Source organism: Hyla sarda, unplaced genomic scaffold (genome assembly GCF_029499605.1).
Source record: "Hyla sarda isolate aHylSar1 unplaced genomic scaffold, aHylSar1.hap1 scaffold_336, whole genome shotgun sequence".
NCBI classification, from domain to species: Eukaryota; Metazoa; Chordata; class Amphibia; order Anura; family Hylidae; genus Hyla; species Hyla sarda.
Genome location: NW_026610109.1, coordinates 76,585 through 92,953, shown reverse-complemented (window position 1 = coordinate 92,953; position 16,369 = coordinate 76,585). Strand labels below are relative to the sequence as shown.

General features: G+C 46.1%; 7 non-coding genes across 7 annotated transcripts; all 7 read left to right on the top strand.

The window, feature by feature from the left end:
- Positions 1 to 1,835: 1,835 nt before the first annotated feature.
- LOC130330576 (U2 spliceosomal RNA) lies at positions 1,836 to 2,026 on the top strand. The gene has a single exon (XR_008873711.1). It is a non-coding gene; the product is annotated as a U2 spliceosomal RNA (small nuclear RNA).
- Positions 2,027 to 4,123: 2,097 nt separating this feature from the next.
- On the top strand, positions 4,124 to 4,314 carry LOC130330633 (U2 spliceosomal RNA). The gene has a single exon (XR_008873755.1). It is a non-coding gene; the product is annotated as a U2 spliceosomal RNA (small nuclear RNA).
- Positions 4,315 to 6,405: 2,091 nt separating this feature from the next.
- Positions 6,406 to 6,596, top strand: LOC130330632 (U2 spliceosomal RNA). Its single transcript, XR_008873754.1, has one exon. It is a non-coding gene; the product is annotated as a U2 spliceosomal RNA (small nuclear RNA).
- Positions 6,597 to 8,701: 2,105 nt separating this feature from the next.
- On the top strand, positions 8,702 to 8,892 carry LOC130330630 (U2 spliceosomal RNA). The gene has a single exon (XR_008873752.1). It is a non-coding gene; the product is annotated as a U2 spliceosomal RNA (small nuclear RNA).
- Positions 8,893 to 10,974: 2,082 nt separating this feature from the next.
- Positions 10,975 to 11,165, top strand: LOC130330629 (U2 spliceosomal RNA). The gene has a single exon (XR_008873751.1). It is a non-coding gene; the product is annotated as a U2 spliceosomal RNA (small nuclear RNA).
- Positions 11,166 to 13,242: 2,077 nt separating this feature from the next.
- LOC130330628 (U2 spliceosomal RNA) lies at positions 13,243 to 13,433 on the top strand. Its single transcript, XR_008873750.1, has one exon. It is a non-coding gene; the product is annotated as a U2 spliceosomal RNA (small nuclear RNA).
- Positions 13,434 to 15,523: 2,090 nt separating this feature from the next.
- LOC130330627 (U2 spliceosomal RNA) lies at positions 15,524 to 15,714 on the top strand. The gene has a single exon (XR_008873749.1). It is a non-coding gene; the product is annotated as a U2 spliceosomal RNA (small nuclear RNA).
- The last annotated feature ends 655 nt before the right edge of the window (positions 15,715 to 16,369 follow it).

Genomic DNA, 16,369 nt, shown 5'->3' with positions numbered 1-16,369 from the left:
ATGATAGGCAGCTGCCTTGATAGCGGGTGGGTGCTGAATGTTCCTAATTGACAAAATAAGATTAATGCTTATGAAGAAATATAAAATCTCATCCCTTCCCCAATATCGCGCCACACCCCTACCCCTTAATTCCCTGGTTGAACTTGATGGACATATGTCTTTTTTCGACCGTACTAACTATGTAACTATGTAACATAACATGGGGGGGGGGGGGGGGGGGGTCTCCTGGCTGTTCACACAGGTGTGTCATTGCTGTACATTGACCATGCATTGCTTCTGTGGTATTGCAAAGGCAAAGACAAATGCTTCCAGCCATCCATTGCACTAATGGATTGGTCATCAGCTGGCTGTCTATGTCCCGCATCAATATAGACCAAAGTACAGAGGGTTAGGCTATGCTATTGTGCACCTACCTGATGCATCAGAAGGTGCGAGGCCCTTGCTAAATTCTGTGCACAGACTTTGAGATCTATACTTTAGACTGTATCTAAACCTGCTCCAACATGGACTGACATTCTGGCCTACTTTCAGCCGATGCGACTTGTCTGTCGCTGAACAGTCGCTTTTTATGTATTCAGCACCTATGTATAATGTTGTAAAAATGCTCTAGAAGCTAAAGTCGCAGAAATGTCACACATATTTGGCCTGCAACTTTCTGTGCGACAAATTCAGACAGGAAAAATCAGTATAAATCCTTAGAAAATTATCCCCCAGTGTCTCCATCTGCTGGCGGTATTGAATAAGCATTGCTGCACTGATGGGGTATGCATTAGACGAAAAAAAAGAAGAAAAAGAAGAATAATACGCCCAGAAAAGAGGCGAAAAGGAGAAAAACGTAAAAAAACGTGAAAAAAAAGTAAGAGGAAGAGAAGGGAAAAAAAGGTGGAAATGGGTTTAAAAGTGATTTCGGCGGAGAAATATATATATATATATATATATATATATATATATATATATATATACGCGCACACACACACATATATATAAACGTATTCTCCGTTGAGATATTGCAGCCGCTGCTGTGTCCAGGCCCAGGAGCCTTAGCACTGTGCTGTGATGTCACTCAATACCACTGACATCACTAGGTGTAAACAACATCTCTCCTTTGCTGTGTATGTGACTATGGAGCTGTTTGGTGATGTCGTCTATTATGGCCTTCATAGAAGCAACAGGAGATTGTTGCATCCATCTAGAACCCTCAGAACTACAGTGCTATGATGTCACTCACTTCCACAGGCCTTGCAGAGTGTAAACAACAACAACCCAGCTTTGTTGTGTATGTAACCATAGGGATTTGTGATGTCACCTAGAACCTTCACAGCAGCGACAGCTTTATGAGGAGCATCAGCACTGCTCTGCCTGAGCAGAACCATCACCGCCATAGGTTGTCAAATAACCCGGATTTAACCCACACAGGTAAGTCCAATGGGGTGCAGGCATTTCCTCTATGCTTACAGCTTCCCGTGGGTGTTGGTTTGATACCGTTTGGGGACAGCCAAGGAGGCATCTGCAGGCAACAAAGGTAGGTGTGTGCTTGTGTGTGTGTTTCCTATGCAGATCCTAAGCCCAGTGTCACATGCAAGTAGGAGGAGTAAGAAGGGTTCCTGGCAAATCCGGGTTATGGATTGCATTTAAAAAGGCCCCGTGGGAGTGCAATGGGCCCCTGTCTTGCTGCTTAGCAATAATGGTATGGGTTTAGGTTCTGCTGTGTGTACTGGTGGTTGACTGCCCCCCAGCCCAGAGTGTGCATGGAAAATTGTCTGGCAGCCTCCCTGACAGCAAGCAGTGATAGTGCCCATGAAGGGCACCTTGTTGGGCCCGCCCCTTTCACGGTTATCGCTTCTCGGCCTTTTGGCTAAGATCAAGTGTAGTATCTGTTCTTATCAGTTTAATATCTGATACGTCCCCTATCTGGGGACCATATATTAAATGGATTTTTGAGAACGGGGGCCGATTTCGAAGCTTGCTTCCGTCGCCCTATGCATTGACCCGATATGGCAGTATCTTCGGGTACAGTGCACTACCCCCTTACAGGGTTAAAAAGAAAGATTCCTACTTTCATTGCTACCTGCTTGCTGGCTAGCCAGCTAGCCAGCCCTGTGGGCCTTGCTGCTGCTGCTGCAGCCAAAAAACAAAAGGTGGTGCTGCTGCTGCTTCTGCTGCTTCTGCTTCTGCTTGTGTCTGGCCGCTGTTGGAGCGTCCAGGCACAGGACTTCTGCTGCTGCTGACTAAATGGCCTCCTTAATTGGATCATTTGAGTAGCCAGCACACCTGTGCAGGTAGGGCATGACATGATAGGCAGCTGCCTTGATAGCGGGTGGGTGCTGAATGTTCCTAATTGACAAAATAAGATTAATGCTTATGAAGAAATATAAAATCTCATCCCTTCCCCAATATCGCGCCACACCCCTACCCCTTAATTCCCTGGTTGAACTTGATGGACATATGTCTTTTTTCGACCGTACTAACTATGTAACTATGTAACATAACATGGGGGGGGGGGGGGGGGTCTCCTGGCTGTTCACACAGGTGTGTCATTGCTGTACATTGACCATGCATTGCTTCTGTGGTATTGCAAAGGCAAAGACAAATGCTTCCAGCCATCCATTGCACTAATGGATTGGTCATCAGCTGGCTGTCTATGTCCCGCATCAATATAGACCAAAGTACAGAGGGTTAGGCTATGCTATTGTGCACCTACCTGATGCATCAGAAGGTGCGAGGCCCTTGCTAAATTCTGTGCACAGACTTTGAGATCTATACTTTAGACTGTATCTAAACCTGCTCCAACATGGACTGACATTCTGGCCTACTTTCAGCCGATGCGACTTGTCTGTCGCTGAACAGTCGCTTTTTATGTATTCAGCACCTATGTATAATGTTGTAAAAATGCTCTAGAAGCTAAAGTCGCAGAAATGTCACACATATTTGGCCTGCAACTTTCTGTGCGACAAATTCAGACAGGAAAAATCAGTATAAATCCTTAGAAAATTATCCCCCAGTGTCTCCATCTGCTGGCGGTATTGAATAAGCATTGCTGCACTGATGGGGTATGCATTAGACGAAAAAAAAGAAGAAAAAGAAGAATAATACGCCCAGAAAAGAGGCGAAAAGGAGAAAAACGTAAAAAAACGTGAAAAAAAAGTAAGAGGAAGAGAAGGGAAAAAAAGGTGGAAATGGGTTTAAAAGTGATTTCGGCGGAGAAATATATATATATATATATATATATATATATATATATATATATATACGCGCACACACACACATATATATAAACGTATTCTCCGTTGAGATATTGCAGCCGCTGCTGTGTCCAGGCCCAGGAGCCTTAGCACTGTGCTGTGATGTCACTCAATACCACTGACATCACTAGGTGTAAACAACATCTCTCCTTTGCTGTGTATGTGACTATGGAGCTGTTTGGTGATGTCGTCTATTATGGCCTTCATAGAAGCAACAGGAGATTGTTGCATCCATCTAGAACCCTCAGAACTACAGTGCTATGATGTCACTCACTTCCACAGGCCTTGCAGAGTGTAAACAACAACAACCCAGCTTTGTTGTGTATGTAACCATAGGGATTTGTGATGTCACCTAGAACCTTCACAGCAGCGACAGCTTTATGAGGAGCATCAGCACTGCTCTGCCTGAGCAGAACCATCACCGCCATAGGTTGTCAAATAACCCGGATTTAACCCACACAGGTAAGTCCAATGGGGTGCAGGCATGTCCTCTATGCTTACAGCTTCCCGTGGGTGTTGGTTTGATACCGTTTGGGGACAGCCAAGGAGGCATCTGCAGGCAACAAAGGTAGGTGTGTGCTTGTGTGTGTGTTTCCTATGCAGATCCTAAGCCCAGTGTCACATGCAAGTAGGAGGAGTAAGAAGGGTTCCTGGCAAATCCGGGTTATGGATTGCATTTAAAAAGGCCCCGTGGGAGTGCAATGGGCCCCTGTCTTGCTGCTTAGCAATAATGGTATGGGTTTAGGTTCTGCTGTGTGTACTGGTGGTTGACTGCCCCCCAGCCCAGAGTGTGCATGGAAAATTGTCTGGCAGCCTCCCTGACAGCAAGCAGTGATAGTGCCCATGAAGGGCACCTTGTTGGGCCCGCCCCTTTCACGGTTATCGCTTCTCGGCCTTTTGGCTAAGATCAAGTGTAGTATCTGTTCTTATCAGTTTAATATCTGATACGTCCCCTATCTGGGGACCATATATTAAATGGATTTTTGAGAACGGGGGCCGATTTCGAAGCTTGCTTCCGTCGCCCTATGCATTGACCCGATATGGCAGTATCTTCGGGTACAGTGCACCACCCCCTTACAGGGTTAAAAAGAAAGATTCCTACTTTCATTGCTACCTGCTTGCTGGCTAGCCAGCTAGCCAGCCCTGTGGGCCTTGCTGCTGCTGCAGCCAAAAAACAAAAGGTGGTGCTGCTGCTGCTTCTGCTGCTTCTGCTTCTGCTTGTGTCTGGCCGCTGTTGGAGCGTCCAGGCACAGGACTTCTGCTGCTGCTGACTAAATGGCCTCCTTAATTGGATCATTTGAGTAGCCAGCACACCTGTGCAGGTAGGGCATGACATGATAGGCAGCTGCCTTGATAGCGGGTGGGTGCTGAATGTTCCTAATTGACAAAATAAGATTAATGCTTATGAAGAAATATAAAATCTCATCCCTTCCCCAATATCGCGCCACACCCCTACCCCTTAATTCCCTGGTTGAACTTGATGGACATATGTCTTTTTTCGACCGTACTAACTATGTAACTATGTAACATAACATGGGGGGGGGGGGGGGGTCTCCTGGCTGTTCACACAGGTGTGTCATTGCTGTACATTGACCATGCATTGCTTCTGTGGTATTGCAAAGGCAAAGACAAATGCTTCCAGCCATCCATTGCACTAATGGATTGGTCATCAGCTGGCTGTCTATGTCCCGCATCAATATAGACCAAAGTACAGAGGGTTAGGCTATGCTATTGTGCACCTACCTGATGCATCAGAAGGTGCAAGGCCCTTGCTAAATTCTGTGCACAGACTTTGAGATCTATACTTTAGACTGTATCTAAACCTGCTCCAACATGGACTGACATTCTGGCCTACTTTCAGCCGATGCGACTTGTCTGTCGCTGAACAGTCGCTTTTTATGTATTCAGCACCTATGTATAATGTTGTAAAAATGCTCTAGAAGCTAAAGTCGCAGAAATGTCACACATATTTGGCCTGCAACTTTCTGTGCGACAAATTCAGACAGGAAAAATCAGTATAAATCCTTAGAAAATTATCCCCCAGTGTCTCCATCTGCTGGCGGTATTGAATAAGCATTGCTGCACTGATGGGGTATGCATTAGACGAAAAAAAAGAAGAAAAAGAAGAATAATACGCCCATAAAAGAGGCGAAAAGGAGAAAAACGTAAAAAAACGTGAAAAAAAAGTAAGAGGAAGAGAAGGGAAAAAAAGGTGGAAATGGGTTTAAAAGTGATTTCGGCGGAGAAATATATATATATATATATATATATATATATATATATATATATACGCGCACACACACACATATATATAAACGTATTCTCCGTTGAGATATTGCAGCCGCTGCTGTGTCCAGGCCCAGGAGCCTTAGCACTGTGCTGTGATGTCACTCAATACCACTGACATCACTAGGTGTAAACAACATCTCTCCTTTGCTGTGTATGTGACTATGGAGCTGTTTGGTGATGTCGTCTATTATGGCCTTCATAGAAGCAACAGGAGATTGTTGCATCCATCTAGAACCCTCAGAACTACAGTGCTATGATGTCACTCACTTCCACAGGCCTTGCAGAGTGTAAACAACAACAACCCAGCTTTGTTGTGTATGTAACCATAGGGATTTGTGATGTCACCTAGAACCTTCACAGCAGCGACAGCTTTATGAGGAGCATCAGCACTGCTCTGCCTGAGCAGAACCATCACCGCCATAGGTTGTCAAATAACCCGGATTTAACCCACACAGGTAAGTCCAATGGGGTGCAGGCATTTCCTCTATGCTTACAGCTTCCCGTGGGTGTTGGTTTGATACCGTTTGGGGACAGCCAAGGAGGCATCTGCAGGCAACAAAGGTAGGTGTGTGCTTGTGTGTGTGTTTCCTATGCAGATCCTAAGCCCAGTGTCACATGCAAGTAGGAGGAGTAAGAAGGGTTCCTGGCAAATCCGGGTTATGGATTGCATTTAAAAAGGCCCCGTGGGAGTGCAATGGGCCCCTGTCTTGCTGCTTAGCAATAATGGTATGGGTTTAGGTTCTGCTGTGTGTACTGGTGGTTGACTGCCCCCCAGCCCAGAGTGTGCATGGAAAATTGTCTGGCAGCCTCCCTGACAGCAAGCAGTGATAGTGCCCATGAAGGGCACCTTGTTGGGCCCGCCCCTTTCACGGTTATCGCTTCTCGGCCTTTTGGCTAAGATCAAGTGTAGTATCTGTTCTTATCAGTTTAATATCTGATACGTCCCCTATCTGGGGACCATATATTAAATGGATTTTTGAGAACGGGGGCCGATTTCGAAGCTTGCTTCCGTCGCCCTATGCATTGACCCGATATGGCAGTATCTTCGGGTACAGTGCACCACCCCCTTACAGGGTTAAAAAGAAAGATTCCTACTTTCATTGCTACCTGCTTGCTGGCTAGCCAGCTAGCCAGCCCTGTGGGCCTTGCTGCTGCTGCTGCAGCCAAAAAACAAAAGGTGGTGCTGCTGCTGCTTCTGCTGCTTCTGCTTCTGCTTGTGTCTGGCCGCTGTTGGAGCGTCCAGGCACAGGACTTCTGCTGCTGCTGACTAAATGGCCTCCTTAATTGGATCATTTGAGTAGCCAGCACACCTGTGCAGGTAGGGCATGACATGATAGGCAGCTGCCTTGATAGCGGGTGGGTGCTGAATGTTCCTAATTGACAAAATAAGATTAATGCTTATGAAGAAATATAAAATCTCATCCCTTCCCCAATATCGCGCCACACCCCTACCCCTTAATTCCCTGGTTGAACTTGATGGACATATGTCTTTTTTCGACCGTACTAACTATGTAACTATGTAACATAACATGGGGGGGGGGGGGGGGGGTCTCCTGGCTGTTCACACAGGTGTGTCATTGCTGTACATTGACCATGCATTGCTTCTGTGGTATTGCAAAGGCAAAGACAAATGCTTCCAGCCATCCATTGCACTAATGGATTGGTCATCAGCTGGCTGTCTATGTCCCGCATCAATATAGACCAAAGTACAGAGGGTTAGGCTATGCTATTGTGCACCTACCTGATGCATCAGAAGGTGCGAGGCCCTTGCTAAATTCTGTGCACAGACTTTGAGATCTATACTTTAGACTGTATCTAAACCTGCTCCAACATGGACTGACATTCTGGCCTACTTTCAGCCGATGCGACTTGTCTGTCGCTGAACAGTCGCTTTTTATGTATTCAGCACCTATGTATAATGTTGTAAAAATGCTCTAGAAGCTAAAGTCGCAGAAATGTCACACATATTTGGCCTGCAACTTTCTGTGCGACAAATTCAGACAGGAAAAATCAGTATAAATCCTTAGATATCCCCCAGTGTCTCCATCTGCTGGCGGTATTGAATAAGCATTGCTGCACTGATGGGGTATGCATTAGACGAAAAAAAAGAAGAAAAAGAAGAATAATACGCCCAGAAAAGAGGCGAAAAGGAGAAAAACGTAAAAAAACGTGAAAAAAAAGTAAGAGGAAGAGAAGGGAAAAAAGGTGGAAATGGGTTTAAAAGTGATTTCGGCGGAGAAATATATATATATATATATATATATATATATATATATATATATATATATATATACATACGCGCACACACACACATATATATAAACGTATTCTCCGTTGAGATATTGCAGCCGCTGCTGTGTCCAGGCCCAGGAGCCTTAGCACTGTGCTGTGATGTCACTCAATACCACTGACATCACTAGGTGTAAACAACATCTCTCCTTTGCTGTGTATGTGACTATGGAGCTGTTTGGTGATGTCGTCTATTATGGCCTTCATAGAAGCAACAGGAGATTGTTGCATCCATCTAGAACCCTCAGAACTACAGTGCTATGATGTCACTCACTTCCACAGGCCTTGCAGAGTGTAAACAACAACAACCCAGCTTTGTTGTGTATGTAACCATAGGGATTTGTGATGTCACCTAGAACCTTCACAGCAGCGACAGCTTTATGAGGAGCATCAGCACTGCTCTGCCTGAGCAGAACCATCACCGCCATAGGTTGTCAAATAACCCGGATTTAACCCACACAGGTAAGTCCAATGGGGTGCAGGCATGTCCTCTATGCTTACAGCTTCCCGTGGGTGTTGGTTTGATACCGTTTGGGGACAGCCAAGGAGGCATCTGCAGGCAACAAAGGTAGGTGTGTGCTTGTGTGTGTGTTTCCTATGCAGATCCTAAGCCCAGTGTCACATGCAAGTAGGAGGAGTAAGAAGGGTTCCTGGCAAATCCGGGTTATGGATTGCATTTAAAAAGGCCCCGTGGGAGTGCAATGGGCCCCTGTCTTGCTGCTTAGCAATAATGGTATGGGTTTAGGTTCTGCTGTGTGTACTGGTGGTTGACTGCCCCCCAGCCCAGAGTGTGCATGGAAAATTGTCTGGCAGCCTCCCTGACAGCAAGCAGTGATAGTGCCCATGAAGGGCACCTTGTTGGGCCCGCCCCTTTCACGGTTATCGCTTCTCGGCCTTTTGGCTAAGATCAAGTGTAGTATCTGTTCTTATCAGTTTAATATCTGATACGTCCCCTATCTGGGGACCATATATTAAATGGATTTTTGAGAACGGGGGCCGATTTCGAAGCTTGCTTCCGTCGCCCTATGCATTGACCCGATATGGCAGTATCTTCGGGTACAGTGCACCACCCCCTTACAGGGTTAAAAAGAAAGATTCCTACTTTCATTGCTACCTGCTTGCTGGCTAGCCAGCTAGCCAGCCCTGTGGGCCTTGCTGCTGCTGCAGCCAAAAAACAAAAGGTGGTGCTGCTGCTGCTTCTGCTGCTTCTGCTTCTGCTTGTGTCTGGCCGCTGTTGGAGCGTCCAGGCACAGGACTTCTGCTGCTGCTGACTAAATGGCCTCCTTAATTGGATCATTTGAGTAGCCAGCACACCTGTGCAGGTAGGGCATGACATGATAGGCAGCTGCCTTGATAGCGGGTGGGTGCTGAATGTTCCTAATTGACAAAATAAGATTAATGCTTATGAAGAAATATAAAATCTCATCCCTTCCCCAATATCGCGCCACACCCCTACCCCTTAATTCCCTGGTTGAACTTGATGGACATATGTCTTTTTTCGACCGTACTAACTATGTAACTATGTAACATAACATGGGGGGGGGGGGGGGGGTCTCCTGGCTGTTCACACAGGTGTGTCATTGCTGTACATTGACCATGCATTGCTTCTGTGGTATTGCAAAGGCAAAGACAAATGCTTCCAGCCATCCATTGCACTAATGGATTGGTCATCAGCTGGCTGTCTATGTCCCGCATCAATATAGACCAAAGTACAGAGGGTTAGGCTATGCTATTGTGCACCTACCTGATGCATCAGAAGGTGCGAGGCCCTTGCTAAATTCTGTGCACAGACTTTGAGATCTATACTTTAGACTGTATCTAAACCTGCTCCAACATGGACTGACATTCTGGCCTACTTTCAGCCGATGCGACTTGTCTGTCGCTGAACAGTCGCTTTTTATGTATTCAGCACCTATGTATAATGTTGTAAAAATGCTCTAGAAGCTAAAGTCGCAGAAATGTCACACATATTTGGCCTGCAACTTTCTGTGCGACAAATTCAGACAGGAAAAATCAGTATAAATCCTTAGAAAATTATCCCCCAGTGTCTCCATCTGCTGGCGGTATTGAATAAGCATTGCTGCACTGATGGGGTATGCATTAGACGAAAAAAAAGAAGAAAAAGAAGAATAATACGCCCATAAAAGAGGCGAAAAGGAGAAAAACGTAAAAAAACGTGAAAAAAAAGTAAGAGGAAGAGAAGGGAAAAAAAGGTGGAAATGGGTTTAAAAGTGATTTCGGCGGAGAAATATATATATATATATATATATATATATATATACGCGCACACACACACATATATATAAACGTATTCTCCGTTGAGATATTGCAGCCGCTGCTGTGTCCAGGCCCAGGAGCCTTAGCACTGTGCTGTGATGTCACTCAATACCACTGACATCACTAGGTGTAAACAACATCTCTCCTTTGCTGTGTATGTGACTATGGAGCTGTTTGGTGATGTCGTCTATTATGGCCTTCATAGAAGCAACAGGAGATTGTTGCATCCATCTAGAACCCTCAGAACTACAGTGCTATGATGTCACTCACTTCCACAGGCCTTGCAGAGTGTAAACAACAACAACCCAGCTTTGTTGTGTATGTAACCATAGGGATTTGTGATGTCACCTAGAACCTTCACAGCAGCGACAGCTTTATGAGGAGCATCAGCACTGCTCTGCCTGAGCAGAACCATCACCGCCATAGGTTGTCAAATAACCCGGATTTAACCCACACAGGTAAGTCCAATGGGGTGCAGGCATTTCCTCTATGCTTACAGCTTCCCGTGGGTGTTGGTTTGATACCGTTTGGGGACAGCCAAGGAGGCATCTGCAGGCAACAAAGGTAGGTGTGTGCTTGTGTGTGTGTTTCCTATGCAGATCCTAAGCCCAGTGTCACATGCAAGTAGGAGGAGTAAGAAGGGTTCCTGGCAAATCCGGGTTATGGATTGCATTTAAAAAGGCCCCGTGGGAGTGCAATGGGCCCCTGTCTTGCTGCTTAGCAATAATGGTATGGGTTTAGGTTCTGCTGTGTGTACTGGTGGTTGACTGCCCCCCAGCCCAGAGTGTGCATGGAAAATTGTCTGGCAGCCTCCCTGACAGCAAGCAGTGATAGTGCCCATGAAGGGCACCTTGTTGGGCCCGCCCCTTTCACGGTTATCGCTTCTCGGCCTTTTGGCTAAGATCAAGTGTAGTATCTGTTCTTATCAGTTTAATATCTGATACGTCCCCTATCTGGGGACCATATATTAAATGGATTTTTGAGAACGGGGGCCGATTTCGAAGCTTGCTTCCGTCGCCCTATGCATTGACCCGATATGGCAGTATCTTCGGGTACAGTGCACCACCCCCTTACAGGGTTAAAAAGAAAGATTCCTACTTTCATTGCTACCTGCTTGCTGGCTAGCCAGCTAGCCAGCCCTGTGGGCCTTGCTGCTGCTGCTGCAGCCAAAAAACAAAAGGTGGTGCTGCTGCTGCTTCTGCTGCTTCTGCTTCTGCTTGTGTCTGGCCGCTGTTGGAGCGTCCAGGCACAGGACTTCTGCTGCTGCTGACTAAATGGCCTCCTTAATTGGATCATTTGAGTAGCCAGCACACCTGTGCAGGTAGGGCATGACATGATAGGCAGCTGCCTTGATAGCGGGTGGGTGCTGAATGTTCCTAATTGACAAAATAAGATTAATGCTTATGAAGAAATATAAAATCTCATCCCTTCCCCAATATCGCGCCACACCCCTACCCCTTAATTCCCTGGTTGAACTTGATGGACATATGTCTTTTTTCGACCGTACTAACTATGTAACTATGTAACATAACATGGGGGGGGGGGGGTCTCCTGGCTGTTCACACAGGTGTGTCATTGCTGTACATTGACCATGCATTGCTTCTGTGGTATTGCAAAGGCAAAGACAAATGCTTCCAGCCATCCATTGCACTAATGGATTGGTCATCAGCTGGCTGTCTATGTCCCGCATCAATATAGACCAAAGTACAGAGGGTTAGGCTATGCTATTGTGCACCTACCTGATGCATCAGAAGGTGCGAGGCCCTTGCTAAATTCTGTGCACAGACTTTGAGATCTATACTTTAGACTGTATCTAAACCTGCTCCAACATGGACTGACATTCTGGCCTACTTTCAGCCGATGCGACTTGTCTGTCGCTGAACAGTCGCTTTTTATGTATTCAGCACCTATGTATAATGTTGTAAAAATGCTCTAGAAGCTAAAGTCGCAGAAATGTCACACATATTTGGCCTGCAACTTTCTGTGCGACAAATTCAGACAGGAAAAATCAGTATAAATCCTTAGAAAATTATCCCCCAGTGTCTCCATCTGCTGGCGGTATTGAATAAGCATTGCTGCACTGATGGGGTATGCATTAGACGAAAAAAAAGAAGAAAAAGAAGAATAATACGCCCAGAAAAGAGGCGAAAAGGAGAAAAACGTAAAAAAACGTGAAAAAAAAGTAAGAGGAAGAGAAGGGAAAAAAAGGTGGAAATGGGTTTAAAAGTGATTTCGGCGGAGAAATATATATATATATATATATATATATATACGCGCACACACACACATATATATAAACGTATTCTCCGTTGAGATATTGCAGCCGCTGCTGTGTCCAGGCCCAGGAGCCTTAGCACTGTGCTGTGATGTCACTCAATACCACTGACATCACTAGGTGTAAACAACATCTCTCCTTTGCTGTGTATGTGACTATGGAGCTGTTTGGTGATGTCGTCTATTATGGCCTTCATAGAAGCAACAGGAGATTGTTGCATCCATCTAGAACCCTCAGAACTACAGTGCTATGATGTCACTCACTTCCACAGGCCTTGCAGAGTGTAAACAACAACAACCCAGCTTTGTTGTGTATGTAACCATAGGGATTTGTGATGTCACCTAGAACCTTCACAGCAGCGACAGCTTTATGAGGAGCATCAGCACTGCTCTGCCTGAGCAGAACCATCACCGCCATAGGTTGTCAAATAACCCGGATTTAACCCACACAGGTAAGTCCAATGGGGTGCAGGCATGTCCTCTATGCTTACAGCTTCCCGTGGGTGTTGGTTTGATACCGTTTGGGGACAGCCAAGGAGGCATCTGCAGGCAACAAAGGTAGGTGTGTGCTTGTGTGTGTGTTTCCTATGCAGATCCTAAGCCCAGTGTCACATGCAAGTAGGAGGAGTAAGAAGGGTTCCTGGCAAATCCGGGTTATGGATTGCATTTAAAAAGGCCCCGTGGGAGTGCAATGGGCCCCTGTCTTGCTGCTTAGCAATAATGGTATGGGTTTAGGTTCTGCTGTGTGTACTGGTGGTTGACTGCCCCCCAGCCCAGAGTGTGCATGGAAAATTGTCTGGCAGCCTCCCTGACAGCAAGCAGTGATAGTGCCCATGAAGGGCACCTTGTTGGGCCCGCCCCTTTCACGGTTATCGCTTCTCGGCCTTTTGGCTAAGATCAAGTGTAGTATCTGTTCTTATCAGTTTAATATCTGATACGTCCCCTATCTGGGGACCATATATTAAATGGATTTTTGAGAACGGGGGCCGATTTCGAAGCTTGCTTCCGTCGCCCTATGCATTGACCCGATATGGCAGTATCTTCGGGTACAGTGCACCACCCCCTTACAGGGTTAAAAAGAAAGATTCCTACTTTCATTGCTACCTGCTTGCTGGCTAGCCAGCTAGCCAGCCCTGTGGGCCTTGCTGCTGCTGCAGCCAAAAAACAAAAGGTGGTGCTGCTGCTGCTTCTGCTGCTTCTGCTTCTGCTTGTGTCTGGCCGCTGTTGGAGCGTCCAGGCACAGGACTTCTGCTGCTGCTGACTAAATGGCCTCCTTAATTGGATCATTTGAGTAGCCAGCACACCTGTGCAGGTAGGGCATGACATGATAGGCAGCTGCCTTGATAGCGGGTGGGTGCTGAATGTTCCTAATTGACAAAATAAGATTAATGCTTATGAAGAAATATAAAATCTCATCCCTTCCCCAATATCGCGCCACACCCCTACCCCTTAATTCCCTGGTTGAACTTGATGGACATATGTCTTTTTTCGACCGTACTAACTATGTAACTATGTAACATAACATGGGGGGGGGGGGGGGGGTCTCCTGGCTGTTCACACAGGTGTGTCATTGCTGTACATTGACCATGCATTGCTTCTGTGGTATTGCAAAGGCAAAGACAAATGCTTCCAGCCATCCATTGCACTAATGGATTGGTCATCAGCTGGCTGTCTATGTCCCGCATCAATATAGACCAAAGTACAGAGGGTTAGGCTATGCTATTGTGCACCTACCTGATGCATCAGAAGGTGCGAGGCCCTTGCTAAATTCTGTGCACAGACTTTGAGATCTATACTTTAGACTGTATCTAAACCTGCTCCAACATGGACTGACATTCTGGCCTACTTTCAGCCGATGCGACTTGTCTGTCGCTGAACAGTCGCTTTTTATGTATTCAGCACCTATGTATAATGTTGTAAAAATGCTCTAGAAGCTAAAGTCGCAGAAATGTCACACATATTTGGCCTGCAACTTTCTGTGCGACAAATTCAGACAGGAAAAATCAGTATAAATCCTTAGAAAATTATCCCCCAGTGTCTCCATCTGCTGGCGGTATTGAATAAGCATTGCTGCACTGATGGGGTATGCATTAGACGGAAAAAAAGAAGAAAAAGAAGAATAATACGCCCAGAAAAGAGGCGAAAAGGAGAAAAACGTAAAAAAACGTGAAAAAAAAGTAAGAGGAAGAGAAGGGAAAAAAAGGTGGAAATGGGTTTAAAAGTGATTTCGGCGGAGAAATATATATATATATATATATATATATATATATATATATATACGCGCACACACACACATATATATAAACGTATTCTCCGTTGAGATATTGCAGCCGCTGCTGTGTCCAGGCCCAGGAGCCTTAGCACTGTGCTGTGATGTCACTCAATACCACTGACATCACTAGGTGTAAACAACATCTCTCCTTTGCTGTGTATGTGACTATGGAGCTGTTTGGTGATGTCGTCTATTATGGCCTTCATAGAAGCAACAGGAGATTGTTGCATCCATCTAGAACCCTCAGAACTACAGTGCTATGATGTCACTCACTTCCACAGGCCTTGCAGAGTGTAAACAACAACAACCCAGCTTTGTTGTGTATGTAACCATAGGGATTTGTGATGTCACCTAGAACCTTCACAGCAGCGACAGCTTTATGAGGAGCATCAGCACTGCTCTGCCTGAGCAGAACCATCACCGCCATAGGTTGTCAAATAACCCGGGTTTAACCCACACAGGTAAGTCCAATGGGGTGCAGGCATGTCCTCTATGCTTACAGCTTCCCGTGGGTGTTGGTTTGATACCGTTTGGGGACAGCCAAGGAGGCATCTGCAGGCAACAAAGGTAGGTGTGTGCTTGTGTGTGTGTTTCCTATGCAGATCCTAAGCCCAGTGTCACATGCAAGTAGGAGGAGTAAGAAGGGTTCCTGGCAAATCCGGGTTATGGATTGCATTTAAAAAGGCCCCGTGGGAGTGCAATGGGCCCCTGTCTTGCTGCTTAGCAATAATGGTATGGGTTTAGGTTCTGCTGTGTGTACTGGTGGTTGACTGCCCCCCAGCCCAGAGTGTGCATGGAAAATTGTCTGGCAGCCTCCCTGACAGCAAGCAGTGATAGTGCCCATGAAGGGCACCTTGTTGGGCCCGCCCCTTTCACGGTTATCGCTTCTCGGCCTTTTGGCTAAGATCAAGTGTAGTATCTGTTCTTATCAGTTTAATATCTGATACGTCCCCTATCTGGGGACCATATATTAAATGGATTTTTGAGAACGGGGGCCGATTTCGAAGCTTGCTTCCGTCGCCCTATGCATTGACCCGATATGGCAGTATCTTCGGGTACAGTGCACCACCCCCTTACAGGGTTAAAAAGAAAGATTCCTACTTTCATTGCTACCTGCTTGCTGGCTAGCCAGCTAGCCAGCCCTGTGGGCCTTGCTGCTGCTGCAGCCAAAAAACAAAAGGTGGTGCTGCTGCTGCTTCTGCTGCTTCTGCTTCTGCTTGTGTCTGGCCGCTGTTGGAGCGTCCAGGCACAGGACTTCTGCTGCTGCTGACTAAATGGCCTCCTTAATTGGATCATTTGAGTAGCCAGCACACCTGTGCAGGTAGGGCATGACATGATAGGCAGCTGCCTTGATAGCGGGTGGGTGCTGAATGTTCCTAATTGACAAAATAAGATTAATGCTTATGAAGAAATATAAAATCTCATCCCTTCCCCAATATCGCGCCACACCCCTACCCCTTAATTCCCTGGTTGAACTTGATGGACATATGTCTTTTTTCGACCGTACTAACTATGTAACTATGTAACATAACATGGGGGGGGGGGGTCTCCTGGCTGTTCACACAGGTGTGTCATTGCTGTACATTGACCATGCATTGCTTCTGTGGTATTGCAAAGGCAAAGACAAATGCTTCCAGCCATCCATTGCACTAATGGATTGGTCATCAGCTGGCTGTCTATGTCCCGCATCAATATAGACCAAAGTACAGAGGGTTAGGCTATGCTA